A 16,945-nucleotide genomic window follows, 5' to 3' on the forward strand; every position below is an offset into this window, starting at 1 on the left:
GCAATCTCTTCTAACCTTCTCACTCCTTCTAATTCACTGGCATAGTCAGTCTTCACCTGCAACTATTTTCTCAAAATTATCTTGGTAAAATTACCTCTCTTCTACCCTTTTCCCCTCCTCTGCAGTGCCATCTTAAGCCACCTCTTTCTTGTACTGTTCTCATGAGAGTTGGACATATCCCATGTCTGACATCTTTCTCTTATTTGTTACTTTGCTTGCCCCTCAATTAGATGACACATTCAAGCATGATGGCTTTTTACTATGAACTAATTTTACCTTCATGGTTTGGGATTAAATGTGTGTACTAAGGGCTTGTCTGTATTCTAGTGAAAGGGATTAAAGGTATGTCATTTCAGCCAGATCACACAGACCTAGAGCTGTTCTTTAAATATGATGCCTTGCAGGAGTAGCCATGTTGCTAGATTAAAATTCCCTACACACTCTGTCCTGTGAGTCACCTTCTGCCAGCAATAACAGTGATATCCTATCTATAGGCCAGCACACTATGAAATCTAAGAAACACTCCATGAAATAACTATTCCCAAACTAACAGTAATTTTGGGACTTCAAGGGTCCTGATGATGGGTGGAATAATAGATTAGCCACTGTGTGTTCAAATTAAGTAAAGAAAAGATAAAAATAAGAAAATACACTGGGACTGGCAATTAGCATTGAACTGATAAAGATACATTATGGACATATAGAAAGATGAAGGACAAGCAGAAACTTCTAGTCTTCTGAGATAATAGTTAAAACACCATGTCATAACAATTAACATATAAGACTGCCAATAATATGAGAAAACAACCAATTATGGTGAGAAACTTCAACTAATACTTTAAAGAAAAATGGTGAAACAACACTTTAAGCCATAAAAGATAATGAAAAAAAAACCCTCATAACAAAACTGTATACGATCTGACTACATGCTTTTCTATGCAACCCTATCTTCAATACAGGAAACCTGTAATATGAAGATATTGGCCTAGATTTTCCCCTGAGCGGGGTGACATGAAAGAATTCTAGCCTTTCTATCCTAGTCCTTTCTATATGGGGGTTGTTTGGATGTGTGGCAGGAATCATGCAGATTAGGTCCTTATGGCCTTTATGTGCTGGCAAAACACTGAGTTCCACATCTTTGTGCTCTTTTGTTGCTGGAACCTGCTCAGGTCTATAACACTTTGTTGACTTTCCAGACCAAGCTCCAACATATCTTTTCATCCACCTTTACATGGAGTGCCTCCCCAAACCTGGGCTCCAGATGTGCATTTTATAATGATGAATTTACATATTTATATTCTTACTAGGTTATAAATCTTCTAAAAGCAAAGGTTGCTCAGTTTTTACAATGTCAAATATTCTCTCCCAAACTTGTGTTCTTTACTAATTTGTTGAGTGAATAAAGATTTTTAAGTATCAGTAGAGAGAATCTCTTTGCAGTTTCCATATACTTATTGTCCACTGACTCTCCATTGCTTTGTGATGATGCACATCATAGAAAAAAATTTATACATTATACTTAACAGAAACTCAACTTTTCCTACAGCTTGTGTGAAACATAACCTCCAATTATTTATTTTCTTTGGTTTGTTTGATACAGCTATTTACCAATCCTGTAACCACTGCCTTCTTTCTCCCAAGTAAATGTTCCTGTTTTTTTAGCAACAGGCCTATCTATTTTAGTATTGGATGGCTATATTGTTCATTTTGTAATACATAATTGCACTCACCATGGTAGCCCACATTTTGATAGTCCCTACTTTCCACGGAACAGATGTGTCAGTAATAGACTGCTGTTCAATTGGAGCAGAAGAAATTTTGGCTCCTGATTGAAACTATTGGCAAAGACATCAAGAGGCTACAATTTAACTTGTGTGTTGTGACAATATCTAAAAATGCCAGTGTATTTATTCCAAGACTACTTTAAACCTTCTTAGATAGAATGATAATGGCCCACTAAAAGAGAATTTTATAAATTCTAAGTCTCTTCTATCATCACAGTTCTGATGTTTTTGAGTTTGTTGAAGAAAGTTTTATTTTTTTTCCAAAGTAATTTCTAGTTATAATACCCTTTTAAGATCACCACAGGAGGGAATACAAATTAGTATAAAAATATAATGGTGGAGAAGATAATGACGCTCTCATCTGAGAAGGCACAAATGCAAACAGCATTTAACTTTAGGACAATAGATGCTGTACACTTTAGTAATATTTAATAACATAAATTTTGCATTTTGTAACACATAGATATTTTAGATAAATATATTTAAATATTTTCTAAATATTTCATTTAGAAGGTATCTTAAAATATAAAATAGACTTTTTTCTTAATTTGAAAAATTTCCTTGAATTGGATCTCTTTTATTTCTCATGCTTTCCCCTGGTTCAGATTCAGTTCCCTAGGAAGGGGGTGGGTATCATATATTCTGTTGCCAACAGAGCAAAACATATGATATCAAATAGGTTTTCCTGAGACTAACCAGAGGTCTGTTTCCTAAATGGCACCTATGTTTCTTGTCCTGGAAGGTTTTCCAAACATAACATCCACCCATGTTATTAAGTCCTATGTTCGCCAGATTGTTTTAAAGTATTAGTTGTACTTTTCTATTACTTTATATATTAGTTTCTTTTCTGAATTCTGTGATCAGATGTCTCTCAGGAAGCAACCTAAGGTATATTTTTTCTGGCTCAGAATTTGTGGGATACAGTCCATCTTGAGGCAGAAGGCATGAGAACAGGAGTATGAGGAACTGGAAACATTTTGACCACAATCAGGAAGCAATAAGAAATGGATGCTAGTATCCACCTCTCTCTCTCTCTCTCTCTCTCTCTCCCTTTCTTTCTCTCTTGACTAAAACCTTTGGAATCTTATTGTCTCAGTTTTGGTGTGTTATAGGGGTGGTTCTGATGCTAAGGCCTTGTTCCTCAATTGGTTCTTGGTCTGAGAAGCCATGGACCAATTGCTGGGCAATGGGTGGGACATCCAGGATCCTGAAGGAAAATAGTCAGACATAAGGGAAGAGAAGAGAGTTCGCCTTGCTTTGGAGAGAGAAAAGTCAAGCAGCCATGTGAGATCTCAGGAGGAGCAGTGGTCTGTGGCCATTCCTAAAGGCAGGTGGTCGGGGATGTTTATCAGGGACTAGTATGTTATGAGCACTAAAGTTTAGGGCAGGCAGAAGAAGCAGAGATAAGAATATTGTTAAGGCCATGCTTTTCTAAGCAGAAGGTAGTAGTGTCAAGCAATTGTGTCTAAAAGCAAGTTAAAAAGGAACAACTGTGTGTGCATGTGTTTTATCTGTGGAGTCAAGGGAAGCTGGGTTGGTGCTGCTAGAGTGACCTCTTCCTGGAGCTCAGGCAGGGTAGCAAAGCTACTCACAATAGTGGGTCTTCTCCCTTTTTGTTAAATTCTTCTGTAAATATCCTCATCATCACAAGAGATTTGTTTCCAAGGTGATTATAGATCCAAGGATGTTGATAATTAATATTAACTACCACATTGTGAATTTATCTCCTTCAATTTAGAAATAAACTATTCTCCTTTTATAGAGAGAATAAGAAAATGTGAGAATTTCTAACAAATTAAAAATAAGTGTTATTTTCTTACATAAATAATATGTGTTATGAAAAGTTACAAATGTATAAATAATAGGTTGATTGCTTATGTGTTAATTTCAGATTCAATTCTAAATTTTCCCATCCAAATAAAACTAATGTTAAATTCTGAGAATTAATTTTGATGGAAGTATATTGTACTGGTGAGGTTATATCAAGTTGATACACATTAGTTATCTGGGAAGAGGGAAACTCAAGAGAGAAAATGACTCTATCAGAGCTTCCAGTAGGCAAGAATATAGGACATACTTTAGTGAGTGAAATGGAAGATTCCAGCCTACTGTGAGCAGAGCCACACCTCACCAAAAATAAGGCAGGTGGAGAAAAAACATAGAAGACAAACCATTAAACAGGGCTTCTCCATGACCTCTACTCCAATTTCTGTGGAAATGTTCTGTCCTAGAGTTGTTTTCCTTGCTTTGAGTCCATTACTGTATAATGGACTGTACCTGGGAGTTCTAAGATAAATTTAACTTTTTCCTTTTCAAGTTGCTTTGGTGACCATGCCAACCAATATGCCACAGTGATAAAGATCCACAAGACCATGTTCCTAGATGAAGAACTATAGTCAATATCTATATTGACTGATAATTGTATGATGATGGAAAGAGAATCAATTTTCTCTAAGCATGAGCCTCTTAATGGGTTGCCCAATTCCAAATATTCAACCATGAGTATATGTACTAGATAGACTCATTTGATAAAGAGAGACAGACAGACAGATGGACAGATAGAGAGAAAGAGACAGACAGACAGACAGACAGACAGACAGAGGGATCTCATATTTGTGTGCGTGTATGTGTATGTATGTGTGTGTGTGTGTGTGTGTGGTAGAGGTATGTTAAGTCCTCAGAGTAGAATACAGACACACCATTTGTATAAACCTTTAATCCCAAACTACATGGGTAAGGTTATGTTGTAAAAGGAAGCAGCCATGTTTACAAGTGAGGGACAGACAAAGTGATGAATAAGTGAAAGATTTGATAGAATGAGTCTGAGATAGGATACACCCAAAACTCACAAGAACAGAGAGAAATAGAGTGGAGTTGAGTTCCTTTGTTCATGCATTTCAGTGTCAGTCAGCAGAGGTGGCTGAAGCCAGAGAAAAAGAAGGAACAAGAAGATTAGAACAAATTGCCAGATTTAGTTTGAGTCCATCATAGCAATTCAGAGAGAAACTGAAAGAAGCCACATTGCATCAGTCAGCTTAGAGGGGAGTTTAAACCTGAATGGCTGAGTTGAAGTATCCAGCCAGAGATCAGAAAGACCTAGAATGTGGGAGCTTCTTCAGCCTCTTAGATGACAGTTACATCAGATGAATACAATATACTTTTATATTGTGGTTAAAAAGCAAGTGGAGAGGATAGGAGGAGGGAGTAAAGGTGTACAGGAGATGAGGAGAGAGAAAGTACTGAAAGTGATATAGAGTACACTTGTATACAACATTCTAAGTAAAAATTAAAAATATTTTAATGTGTTGAGGTTGCTTAGTAAGTAAAGGCACATGCCACTCAGTTTGAAAACCTGATCAATACAAGTGATATGTTGAGTTCTAAATATAGTATCTACATAATAGAAAGAGAAGGCCACATCTATCAAGTTGTCTTCTGACCTCCTCACATGACATGTGACATGTGTGCCCTTCCCAATAAATAAATAACTGTAAAAAATTAAAGTATTAATCCAATTCCCATGGCTATTTTAGCCATCTAAGACATTTTGCATATTATATACATTGCAAATATCATAAAGTAGTTCTTATCTTTACTAAAAATTATGCTGTTTGTGAAAGCCGCCATTACATTATGAAAAGTATTTTGACACAGGAAAACAAAAATAGAAAGAAGCCACTATTGCCTTAAAGCAGCATTCTTTTAAGTGAGAGATTATGTTTATAACTACAAAGCAATATGCATTTCAATTCTATACTATCATATAACCACTTGTTTCTGACAGAGGAAAATAGGTTGAAAATATTTATGTCTCAATTGCTAAATTATTCCTTTAGCTAATGTTTTTTTTAAATTTAAAACATACTTCTCGCAAACATAATATATGTACATTACTCTTTTTACACACTTAGCTATAAGGAACAAAAATGGCTTTAAATTATGTATGTAAGATTCTTTTGTACCCACCACTGCAGTTGTATAAACTTGCAAAGCTTGAGTAGCACTATATAAATTGAACACATTACATGATTTGAAATGCTAAAACTGAGCTTCAATAATAAAATTCTAAACAGCAATTTTTCTCCTTAAGACTTAGACTTACAGAGTTTGTTTCTTTAGTGACCTCACGCATTTATCTGTCTCAACTACCCTGGATATACTTCCTACATTTTGAAATACCATGCCTGTCACATGTTAAATTAAATGCTACCTATGGTTTTGTGTAGAAACACAATGGACTACAGCCATCTGCGCTTTCACTCGAAGAAATCAGTGTAGTGACTCCTCAACAAGCTTGAAATATAGGTACCATATGGCCCAACTCTAATTTATTGTGGTTGATTGTAAAGCCAACTTGCCACACATTAGAATCCCGTAAAGACCTATCCTGATTGCTTTTATTGTTGTAGGAAGACCCACCCTGATTGTCGGAGGCATCTTTTGGTTGAAATCAGAACCAAAATGGCCTATCAGAGAAAGATTACTGGCCCTTTGTTCTCTTGGTGTTTCTTCTTGCCTGTGACTCTACTTACCCCACTGTTGCTGGTGATTCCTTCACTGAGATCAGAAGCAAAGTTTTCAGGCTTTCATTGTGGGCTAAGCTTGAACAGTTCTCCAAAAACCCTGCAAGGTTTGGTACCAGATTGGGATTGCTGAGGCATAGAGTCATGTGACCTGAATCATTAGCAGGTTGTTGGGCTCCCCAAGTGATAGACAACCATGTAAATGCTTCCATTGCAGAGAGCACAACCTCAAAGACAGAGCAACTACTGAGATCTCAGCCTCTTACATGTGATTTAGCAATTTGTTGCTATTCTAGCAAAGCTTACTTAATAACCACATCATTGATTCTGTTCCTCTAAATCAATGGTTCTTAACCTTCCTAATGCTGCAACCCTTCAATACAGTTCCTCCTCTTTGGGTGTCCCCCAATCACAAAATTATTTTAATTGATACTTCATAACTGTAATTTTCCTTTATTATTTCCCACTAACAATTTATAGCATTGAATTTTATATCTTCTTCCTTAAAAGTTCCCCATCATGATCCCTTACTTACCTGGGAATTTTATAAGTTTTAGTTTTTCGGTTTTTTTTGTTTTTTGTTTTTTGTTTTTGATAGCTGAATAATATTCCATCATGTAACTCTACTGCATTTTAACTCTTCATTCATCAATTGATGAACATCAAAGTTTTACCCATTTTCTAGCTATGGTCAAAAGAGCAGCCAGTCTGTGTACTACCAGTCTGTGTACAGGGTACTGGGGATCAGAAGGCTCTGGCCTGTCTGGAACAGCCAAAGAGTTGCAGCTCTCTGAGGGGTAGCTAGAGCAAAGCAGGCTGCTGGACTTCTTCCTCAGTTGCTGATACCCCAGAGTAGATGGCAGGTGGTGAGATATAGCAGGCAGCTAGAGACCAAAGTTAGGGCCGAGAAGAGGCTCCAATTCATCAGCTGTTTGGACTGGGTAAAGATCCAGCAAGGAAAGCTCCAAGAGAGAAAACTCTTCTCTGGACTGTTACAGCTCAGTAGATCTCAGAAGATCTTTGGTGAAAATAACTACAGTCTTTTATTCCTGTGGATAGGACCTTATAAACATTTTGGGGGTGGGTTGGAATCTAATGGGAGATGCTTTCTATTGATTTCATCTGAGTTGATGGGGTGCCTCAACTGCATGTGGAAGGACTTCTGGTATTGTCCCTATGTGGCTGATTATCACAGTCCTCTCAATGGGGTGTCCTGGTCATGTGTTATATGACAGGAACTTGGTTCAGAGTAGATTTAAACACCTACTCTTTTCAATTATGAGAATTGCAGGAATTCCTGACTCCACTTGACTTTACCAGATTTTCTTTCTGTTGGCATGGTCCATTATCCCTCAGATGACAAAGTATCTCTGGTAAAATAGAGATAGTAATAATCATGAAGAATGTCAGTTTTCAAGTACTTTAGGTTTTTAGTTATGGGTGCTTAACAATTTGTATGAGTATATTATTCAGATGTATACTTAGATTTAAGGAAGGCAATACAAAAAGTAGTTAAGGTATAAAAAGTTAAAATATTAATAAAATGTTTTAACATCTTTTACCAGCATCTTCTCCATTGTCTTAGCCTATCACTTTCTCACCAAATACAGAGAAATAACACATATTTAAATTTATAAACCCCTCTGTGTTTGATCAAATATTGTATAGCACCTAAGAGAATGTCTATGTTTGACAAATTATTATGCCTTTTTCTTATTAGGTGACATCATGAGGGAGTGAGACAGAGCAAGAGAACAAAGAAAGAAAACCAATAAGCAGGTTACACAAAGGCTCAGACCTCCTAGAAACATCTGCAAGAGAGTGTAAAAGATAGCTTCTGTATCAAAATTTGGAAACTCATGCAGCAGTGATTCTAATTGTCTTTGCCATTCATTCCCTGCCCTCTCCTTCTGTGTGTGTGTGTGTGTGTGTGTGTGTGTGTGTGTCTTTATCTGTGTGTGCACCCAGTATGTATGTCCATTGGACACAAGGAACTTGTTAGGTATAGAAAATCAACCAATGTTATCCCATCCTCTAGGACTCTGTAACACACACACACACACACACATATACACATACACACACACACACACAAACACACACACACACACACACACACGAGAAAAGGGCCCCAGCCTGAGTCCTTCAGCAATCAGACCAGGGCAGACTGCTGAGAGTTTCAGTTTGACTCATAAGAAAGACCATCAAACTAAGCAGAATCACAGAAATTCTCAAAAAACAGTTTTAAAAATACAGAAAAAAAACTTTCATTGCCTCTTAATTTTTCTGTTATTATACTAATACTATATAATATGATTATTTGAATCTTTTTGACTGTCACATACATGCTCTTTATTAACTTTTGTGGAGAATGTAGATAGAAGATATGGGGAAAGTGCATGGAAGGAAAAGAAAATGCTGAAGGTGACAGTGAAAGGAGGCAGAGTGTGCTGGGCCTCAAGTCACATTTCAGCATAGAAGGCACGAGGAAGAAACCAAGGGCAGACACATCATCCTTTACTCCCACCAGGCAAAAATTATGCTGCAACAACTAGCAGTCATTTGCCTCATTTGAATTAAAATCACACACACTTTTCAGACACACACTCACACATTCGAAACCAGTGCAATTTTTTTTTCCTGTGGGCATGTTATTTATTCTATAGCCTCCTTTGGAAAATGGCTTGGAATTAGAGAGAATATTTTTGCTATGAGTAATGCCTTTCTTTTTCTCTGACTGAAAACTAAACTCTGGAATCAGAAACTGTTAATGTTTTTTCCCATTTATGAATACAATGCATTTTCTCATTTCCTAATACAGTGAAGAAGCATAGCATTCTTTATGTCCATGGTAACTGAATGGGTTTAATTGGGTATAGTATGGCATTTATATAACCTGGTACGTATATGTGTACATGAGTATATATGTATTCATGAATAAGCCAGAGGCTAACTTCAGGTATCATTCTCAATCTTTCTACGGTTGTCATTTGAGATGGGCTCTCTCACTGAGCCTGAACCTTACCTATGTAGCTTTAATAACTGAGCAGCAGGTCCAGGGGCCCTTCTGAATTCCCTGTGCTTGCAATCAAAGTCTGCATGACCATACCTATTTTTTTCTTCAATATTTCAAGGTTATGTTGCTCAGGTCCTCATGTTTATACAGCAAGAATTTAAATGATGGAAACATCTATCCAGTCTCTCCAATATTCCAAATGGTTTATAATAGAGAATAACTCTTGTCTTCTTCTCCATATACTTAGAAATATCTATGGAAAATTTTAGCTTCTCTGTGTAAGACTCATGCAATCTAGTGAGTGGAAGTCAAGGGCGGTTCAAACATCCTGTTGTACAGAATAGTATGTAACAAAGAATTATCTGTTTTCAGAATGTAAACTGTGCCAAGGTGAAATATCATACTATGTAATATGTCAAAATGATTAATCAGTTATAAATAGTTAATCACTTATACTAATAAGATCTCCTTTTTGCTAATAATTATGAAATTGAATTTTGTCCTAACTATACTCATTTGAACAATTGCATATAAAATATCTTTCTAACTCTGCTGTTGAGACATTTGTCAGAATTTGGGACTTCTGGAAACTACTCCATAGATAAGCAAATACTCCTAATGTATACTAATAAATAGTATAATTGGGTATGATCATTGGAGACAACAGTAAAGAGTGAAGAACGAAGAAATAGGAAAATAGAAATCCAATGATTTGGGATCATCAAGTCAATTTTGTATTTAAGTTAAGTAAAGCTATACTGTATGGAAGAACCCCAGAAGGCCGGACAAAGCCCCTGTAATCCATTTCCTCATACTCTTGCCAGGGCTTCCTATATTTGCTCTTTAAATTTTTTAAAACAAATTTTCCCACATCATATCTTATTCATAGTCTTTTGCTGCTCCCACATTCTACCTTCCCAACCACTCAATTTCCTATTTTTTCTGTGTTCAAACAAAAAAACAAAGACATGAAACACACACACACACACACACACACATACACACACATACACACACACACATGTACATACAAACAATACCAAATAATAAACATAGTGTTTGTTTTGTCTTAACCAACTATTCTTGAGTATAAGACCTGCATTGGCCCGTGGTTGACACTAGATGCAGCTTCTCATTGAATGACAGTCCAGCTTCTCAATGTTCAAAGACATAAGTGCATGATGTCCTCAGCAATAAAGTCATATCAGGTTGTGAAAGATAACCAAGAGCATTGGAAACAGCCTACAATGTTTCTGGGAAGAATCTAGGTTTGGCCTAAAACTCAAAAATATGGAATCCATTTATGGTACTGGAGGCATTTTTGGTAGAGTACGGTGTCTATTTGGATCATTGTCCCCAATTATATAATGACTCCACTTAATTTGCTTTATGTACATGATTTAGAAAACTTTACCATAGTAAGTTTCTACATGTTATTTTTTAATATTAAAAGTTACTGCTTTGCTAATGGAAGAGATTAATTAGTAGTAATAGAGCTAAAGTATGCTCAATTCTTTCCTGTATTTCTTTTTTAAAAAAAAATTGAATATTTTCTTTATTTACATTTCAAATGTTATCCCCTTTCCTGATTTCCATCCTGGAAACTCCTTATGCCACACCCCTCCCACTGCTTCTATGAAGTTGTTCCCCCACCCACTCCCACATGAAGGGATGGTTCAATATATGGAAATCCATCAACATAATCTACTATATAAACAAACTCAAAGAAAAAAAACACACGATCATCTCATTAGATTCTGAGAAAGCATTTGACAAAATACAACACCCCTTCATGGTAAAAGTCTTGGAAAGATCAGGAATTCAAGACCCATACCTAAATATAGTAAAAGCAATATACAGTAAACTGGCAGCCAACATCAAACTAAGGTGGAGAGAAACTTGAAGCAATCCCACTAAAATCAGGGACTAGACAAGGCTGCCCACTCTCTCCCTACTTTTTCAATATAGTACTTGAAGTCCTAGCCAGAGCAATTAGACAACCAAAGGAGGTCAAAGGGATACAAATTGGAAAGGAAGAAGTCAAAACACTACATGGCTTTTTAAAAGGACTATTGAGGTAGTTATCCCTATTTATTCCCTTCCCCCAAAACAAACAACAACAGATGAGGCAAAAGTTCTGGACAAGGAAAACACTTATCCATTGCTGGTAGGAGTACAAACAGGAAGAGTTCTGGGTCTCCCTGTTCTCCTGGATCATCAGCCATTTTGGTCCACTGAAGCAGTGAGAGCAAAGACTTGGAAGAGAGAGTTAGGAAGCCCTGTGAGTACTTCCAGGGAATAAACCACAGGGGAACCTCAGTCAGTAGGCAGATCAACTTCACTTATGGTAATTAAAGGATTATAAAGTTAGGGGAACTGAGAGAAGGGACATCTTGGATAGACAAAGGTCATTGGCTGGGGGCTTAGGGTATTAAGAATGCCTCCTTAGCATAGAGAAGCATTTCAGGAATTTTAGGTGCTGGTTGAACAAGATTTGTCAAGATAAAGGAAATTGAGGCTATGTGACATTCCTTAGGCAGAGGCAAGTGTGGGGGCTTAGAATTCCCAGACAAGGTCAGAAAAAGAAAAGCTCTGTCAGAGAGGGGGTCTTGAATATTGCACCAAGCCCAGAAACTATTTGGTTTTGGTGGAGTTTGACCTTAATTAGCACAAGTTTTACCATAACAATCACTATGGAAATCAGTAAGAAGGTTCTGTTAAAAACTGTAAATAAATCTACTTATACCATTCTTGGGCATATACCAAAAGGACTGTCCATGCTATCATGGGGATATCTGCTTATCCATCTGCTTATTCATCATTGGTGCTCTGTAATAACCAGCACTTGGAAACTGCCTAAATGTCCATCAAATGATGGATAAATAATGAACATGTGGCATATTTATATAATAATAAGTACTATTCAGCTATTAAGAAATATGAAATTTGCCTGTAAATTGTAGAATTCCTTTTTCATGATATCCTGAGTCTCGGAGGGGTGATATAGAATTTTCACTTAATAGTTATTTAGCAATTACTTATTTTCTGTAGTTCTGACTAGTTTTAATTCTCTCTCATCACCACTAGGCACCATAAAAAAAAGATTCTCTGACCAAAGAGGGTAGTACCACTATTCTACTGGCATAAACATAGTTATTTACAAGGCAATTTGACAAACACATTCTGTAAATTTAGCAAAATATTCACTATGACTTATGACCTCCCAAGCCACAGGCTTTTGTCAGGTTTATTGAACTGGATTTAAATTCCGTCCCGTGGCGTAGATATGAAATCCAGTAGGAAAGCAGATGGTTATTCCCAAAACAGATTTGCCACTCTTCCACCAGTGTGCTCATCTTGCCTGACCCATGCTTTGCACACATAAAGTCCATAGTTGAGGAATATTGTTGACATTCTCCCCCAGCATACTGTTTCACTTTGAGCACAAGGGTTAACCAGCGTGGAGGGACCCTTAATGATGCTCAGTGTCTTACTACCAAGCCATGTGGCATTTTCTGAAGCAGACTCTCCCCGGTCAGTCCTGGTCAGCAACAGAGAGCAGTGAACATTTCTTGTATCATTTGGCGGTGTAAGGAACCTCTCAGCAAAACAGCTTTTGGAGATACAGACCATCTTTCACAATAGTAGTGCTTTTTCAATTAATAGTGTATGGCTGCTGGTGATTCTTTCAGGGTAACTCAATTTAAAAAAAAAAATCATTAGTTTTTGGTTGAAACTCTTCACCAAACTCCTTCTTATAATATCTTCTTATACTCTCTCCATTTAAACCCTTTAGGTGGTGATCATAGGATGTATGTGATATGAAAGGAGAAAGGAGAATCTGGGATGGAAGTGCTTGAGCTGGTTTTCTTACCAGATGAAAAATAAATGGGAGTTGTTTCTTTCTTTTTCCCTCCTGCTGACACACAGTTTTGTCCGCATCATTTATTCAAGATGATCCCCTCACCAGTACACATTCTCAGTATTTCTGTGAGGACTCACTTGGCTTTAGGTGAATACTTTTACTTCTAAGCTCTCTTTTTTATTCATTTATATGTATGCTTCTGCCAATACCAGGCTATTTGATTGCTACAACATTGTAGTGTATTTTGAAGTCAGGAGTTACAATGTCTATTGGTTTACTCTTTGTGGCTTAAAAGGCCTTTTCTATTCATAGTATTGGTGATTCTGTACAACCGTAAAACATGCATTTATCCACCAAAGTAGGGCAGAATACCTCCAGCTCTCACAGTAGGGTAACATTGTCATGTTCTGGCTCTTGTGCTCTATGCCTTAGTAGCTGATAGCTCTCCCTACACTCAGTGGCTTTTAATTCTTACTCTGAGATCCTACAATCTGATCTCCTTTGTCACTTGAACACATGGATACTCAGCTTCTTTTAAGAAAATGCTTTCCTCTATAACCATCTCAGAGTATGATTAATTAAATTGATGGCAAATGGGAAATGACCTGTTTTCCTTTGTGTTTTCACTTTTCATTACGGATGAATGAATGTCAGACTGTCCTTGACATCGAAGTATATCGCTGTAGGAAATACTGACATTAATCCCTGATTTATTCTTGGAGCAAGATATTAAATTCAGAGTACTTGGCACAATTTTACTCAAGAAAACATTTTCAAAGGTGACCATATTTGTAAGTATTTATAAATAAATATTAATGAAGCTTAGCATTAAATAATCATCCAAAAGAAATGTATGATCCTAATTTTAAAGGAAATATAAATTGCCTTTATAGGAACTGTTAAAAAAAGAATAAATCAATCCCAAGTGTAATATTCATCTCTGTTGACATATTACATTAAAGTTGTGTTAAAATGTATAAATATAACCCTGATACATAGGGATGAAGGGTCTTTGACATGATTTATGTGCTTCCTGAAGGATTTATGTCTCTGTCCTGGTCATTTTCTACCATCAACTTGGAATTTATATTATCTAATCAGGTAGAGATCACTTTCAACCCTATTTAAATAATGGCTGATAGGTCATAACTTTTCTAGAAAGAAGGAGCAGTTTACTGATAGTCCAGATTTAACAAATCTTGGATAGGAAACATTTGATTTTGGCATCTGTCTATCCTTCATGTTTTTCTAAACCCATGTTAAGTCATTAAACATGAATACCAACACTATACACCCACTTATCAAAACTTCTACCCAAAATGTTTATTTTAAAATTGATTTGAGGAGTCTCATTGAAGATAATATTATGATGGTTATAACAGTTTTCTGTAATGTCATTAATTAACCCTCTTTTTATTACATTAACATTTTCCTTAAAATCTGTTTCAAAATAAAAAAGTCACTCATTGCACTTATCACACATTTATTACTTTCTGATGTTCTTTCTATCATTGGACAGAGAATTAATAGAGTGAGAACATATATACAAACTTTCCATATATTCTTCTGGTTTTGTAAGTATTTTATGAGCAATTGATTTAAGATGAAAGTTCAATACGCTTCACAACAAGACATATTCATATTTAAATCCTTTAGACAAAGCCAAGGGGACAGGTTTTTTTTTTTCTTTCCTTTTTTTTTTTTTTTTAAGTAGTTCCTGCTATTGATGTATCAAGGAAGATGCTAGCACTACAAAAGATGCACATTCTGTTGGTGGTTAACCAAGTGATATTTCAGAGGAACAAATTTGTATATTTAGATATTGGATCTGGTATGTTTGCCCTAGTTCCATCATTATGCATGGATTCAGTTTGATATCTTTAGCAAAGTGTTACAGCAATGGACCTGGTTTTTATTTAGCATCAGGGAGGACAATCAGCCAAAATCTAATCTCAGATGTGTGAAGTTATCACACAGTTCATAAGATATTCAGCTTTGCAGTATCAAAAATGGATCTGAAACATTTGCTGCAAAGCATAGTACAGGAAAAACACATGAGGGTAATGAATTCATTTTTAAGGAGTGAATTGGGGCTGTATTTGTACCTTCAAGGAAGGGTGATTTTGATTCATCAGTTCATGTTCCCTTAGTATACTCACAATACTCAATGTATTAGGTATTAATGTTTTTGTGGAAAGAAAGCAGACCTGAAATTTGTGGAAGTCATAGGTGAGAGCTATGCACTAAACAATATATTTCCTTCAGAGATTCCTGACTTTGTAAGTTATTGTTTATTTCCTTCTCCTGAAAGATTTGTTACAGCTATGCTTAACATTTTCAGTAGTATTTTATGTACATCCAAGTAAAACTTCATTATTCACATTTTTTAAAAAATTTTGAAATTATAGTATAATTACTACATTTCTCTCTTCCTTTTCTCTACTATTAATTCTCCCATATGGTATACATTCTATCTATCTCACTTTCAAATCTAATTCTTTTTTTTTCATTAATTGTTCCTGCAAGCATTTAGAGTAAGGACTTCATTTTTAATATATATATATATATATATATATATGTATATACATATATATATTATGTATGTGTTTGTGTATGTGTGTGTGTGTGTTTATACTGTATTGTATGCCTGTCTGCCCTGTGCACATAGTGCCACCACGTGCTTAAGAGGGCATCAGACTCCAAGAATGTGAGTTTCATTTGGTTGTAAGCTACAGGGTGAGTGTTGGAAATTAAACCCAGGTTAAATAAGCAGCTCTACACATAACTATGCCATGTTATTTCAGCACAATGGTGCATGTAGATACTGTTACAACCAACTGTAAAGTCTTGTTAGACAGTAGGCATCACTCATTTCCAAACATGGTTATCCAAGGTGTAGAAAAGAATCTATGAAATCTATTGTTCTTAAAAATAATGTGTTACATCATATTGTACTGGAGTTATGTGCTACCATGTGAGGACTAGGAATCAAATTTTGGTCCTCTGGGAGAGCAGTTAATGTTCTTTTCCAATGAATCAACTCTTCAACCTCTCACTACATCATTTTACTAGAAACTTTTCCATCAACAACTAGTCAAAATTTACATCTTTGTTTTTAGTCATATAATGTTAAGTTTTTACAGTTTTCAAGCTTTCTTTTAAGCACAGAGGATCCCTTGGGGAAAGACTAGGCACAGAATCTGTTTTACAATGGCTAATACACTGATGGAAGAAGACAGAAACTTAATTGATTAATTAATCCATCGAGCATAACTATCATAAGTAAATCATACTCCATTCAAACTTTGATAATCATGCTTCAAAACAATTTTTTTTGTAAGTTGTGCCATTCATGTTGGCTATTCAAGTATAAGAGGAAAATATACGAAATGGATTCCAGGTTAACTTTGCTTGGTTTCAGATTTTCTCCTGGCAATAAAAATATGCTTTCATATATTTAGTGGTACTAAGGACAGAATGTGTGAATCACTGAGTAGGATGTAACAGTCTTTGTCAACAAGAAAGTAGGTGCAGTGCAGTTTAACTCTGACTTACAATTCATGGGGCATATTGGGCCACATTTACCCTTGACCTAACATATTCCTATGAACCCATGAAAGACAATATGATTCCTAGTTCTGATCCTAAGGAAGATGTCATAGAATCACAGGGGTTTTTTTGTTGTTGTTGTTGTTTGTTAAGTTTCATTTATTTATGTGAATGTGCATGTGCCTGAATGTGTGTGTGTGTGTGTGTG

This window comes from Mastomys coucha, unplaced genomic scaffold (assembly GCF_008632895.1).
Source record: "Mastomys coucha isolate ucsf_1 unplaced genomic scaffold, UCSF_Mcou_1 pScaffold20, whole genome shotgun sequence".
NCBI classification, from domain to species: Eukaryota; Metazoa; Chordata; class Mammalia; order Rodentia; family Muridae; genus Mastomys; species Mastomys coucha.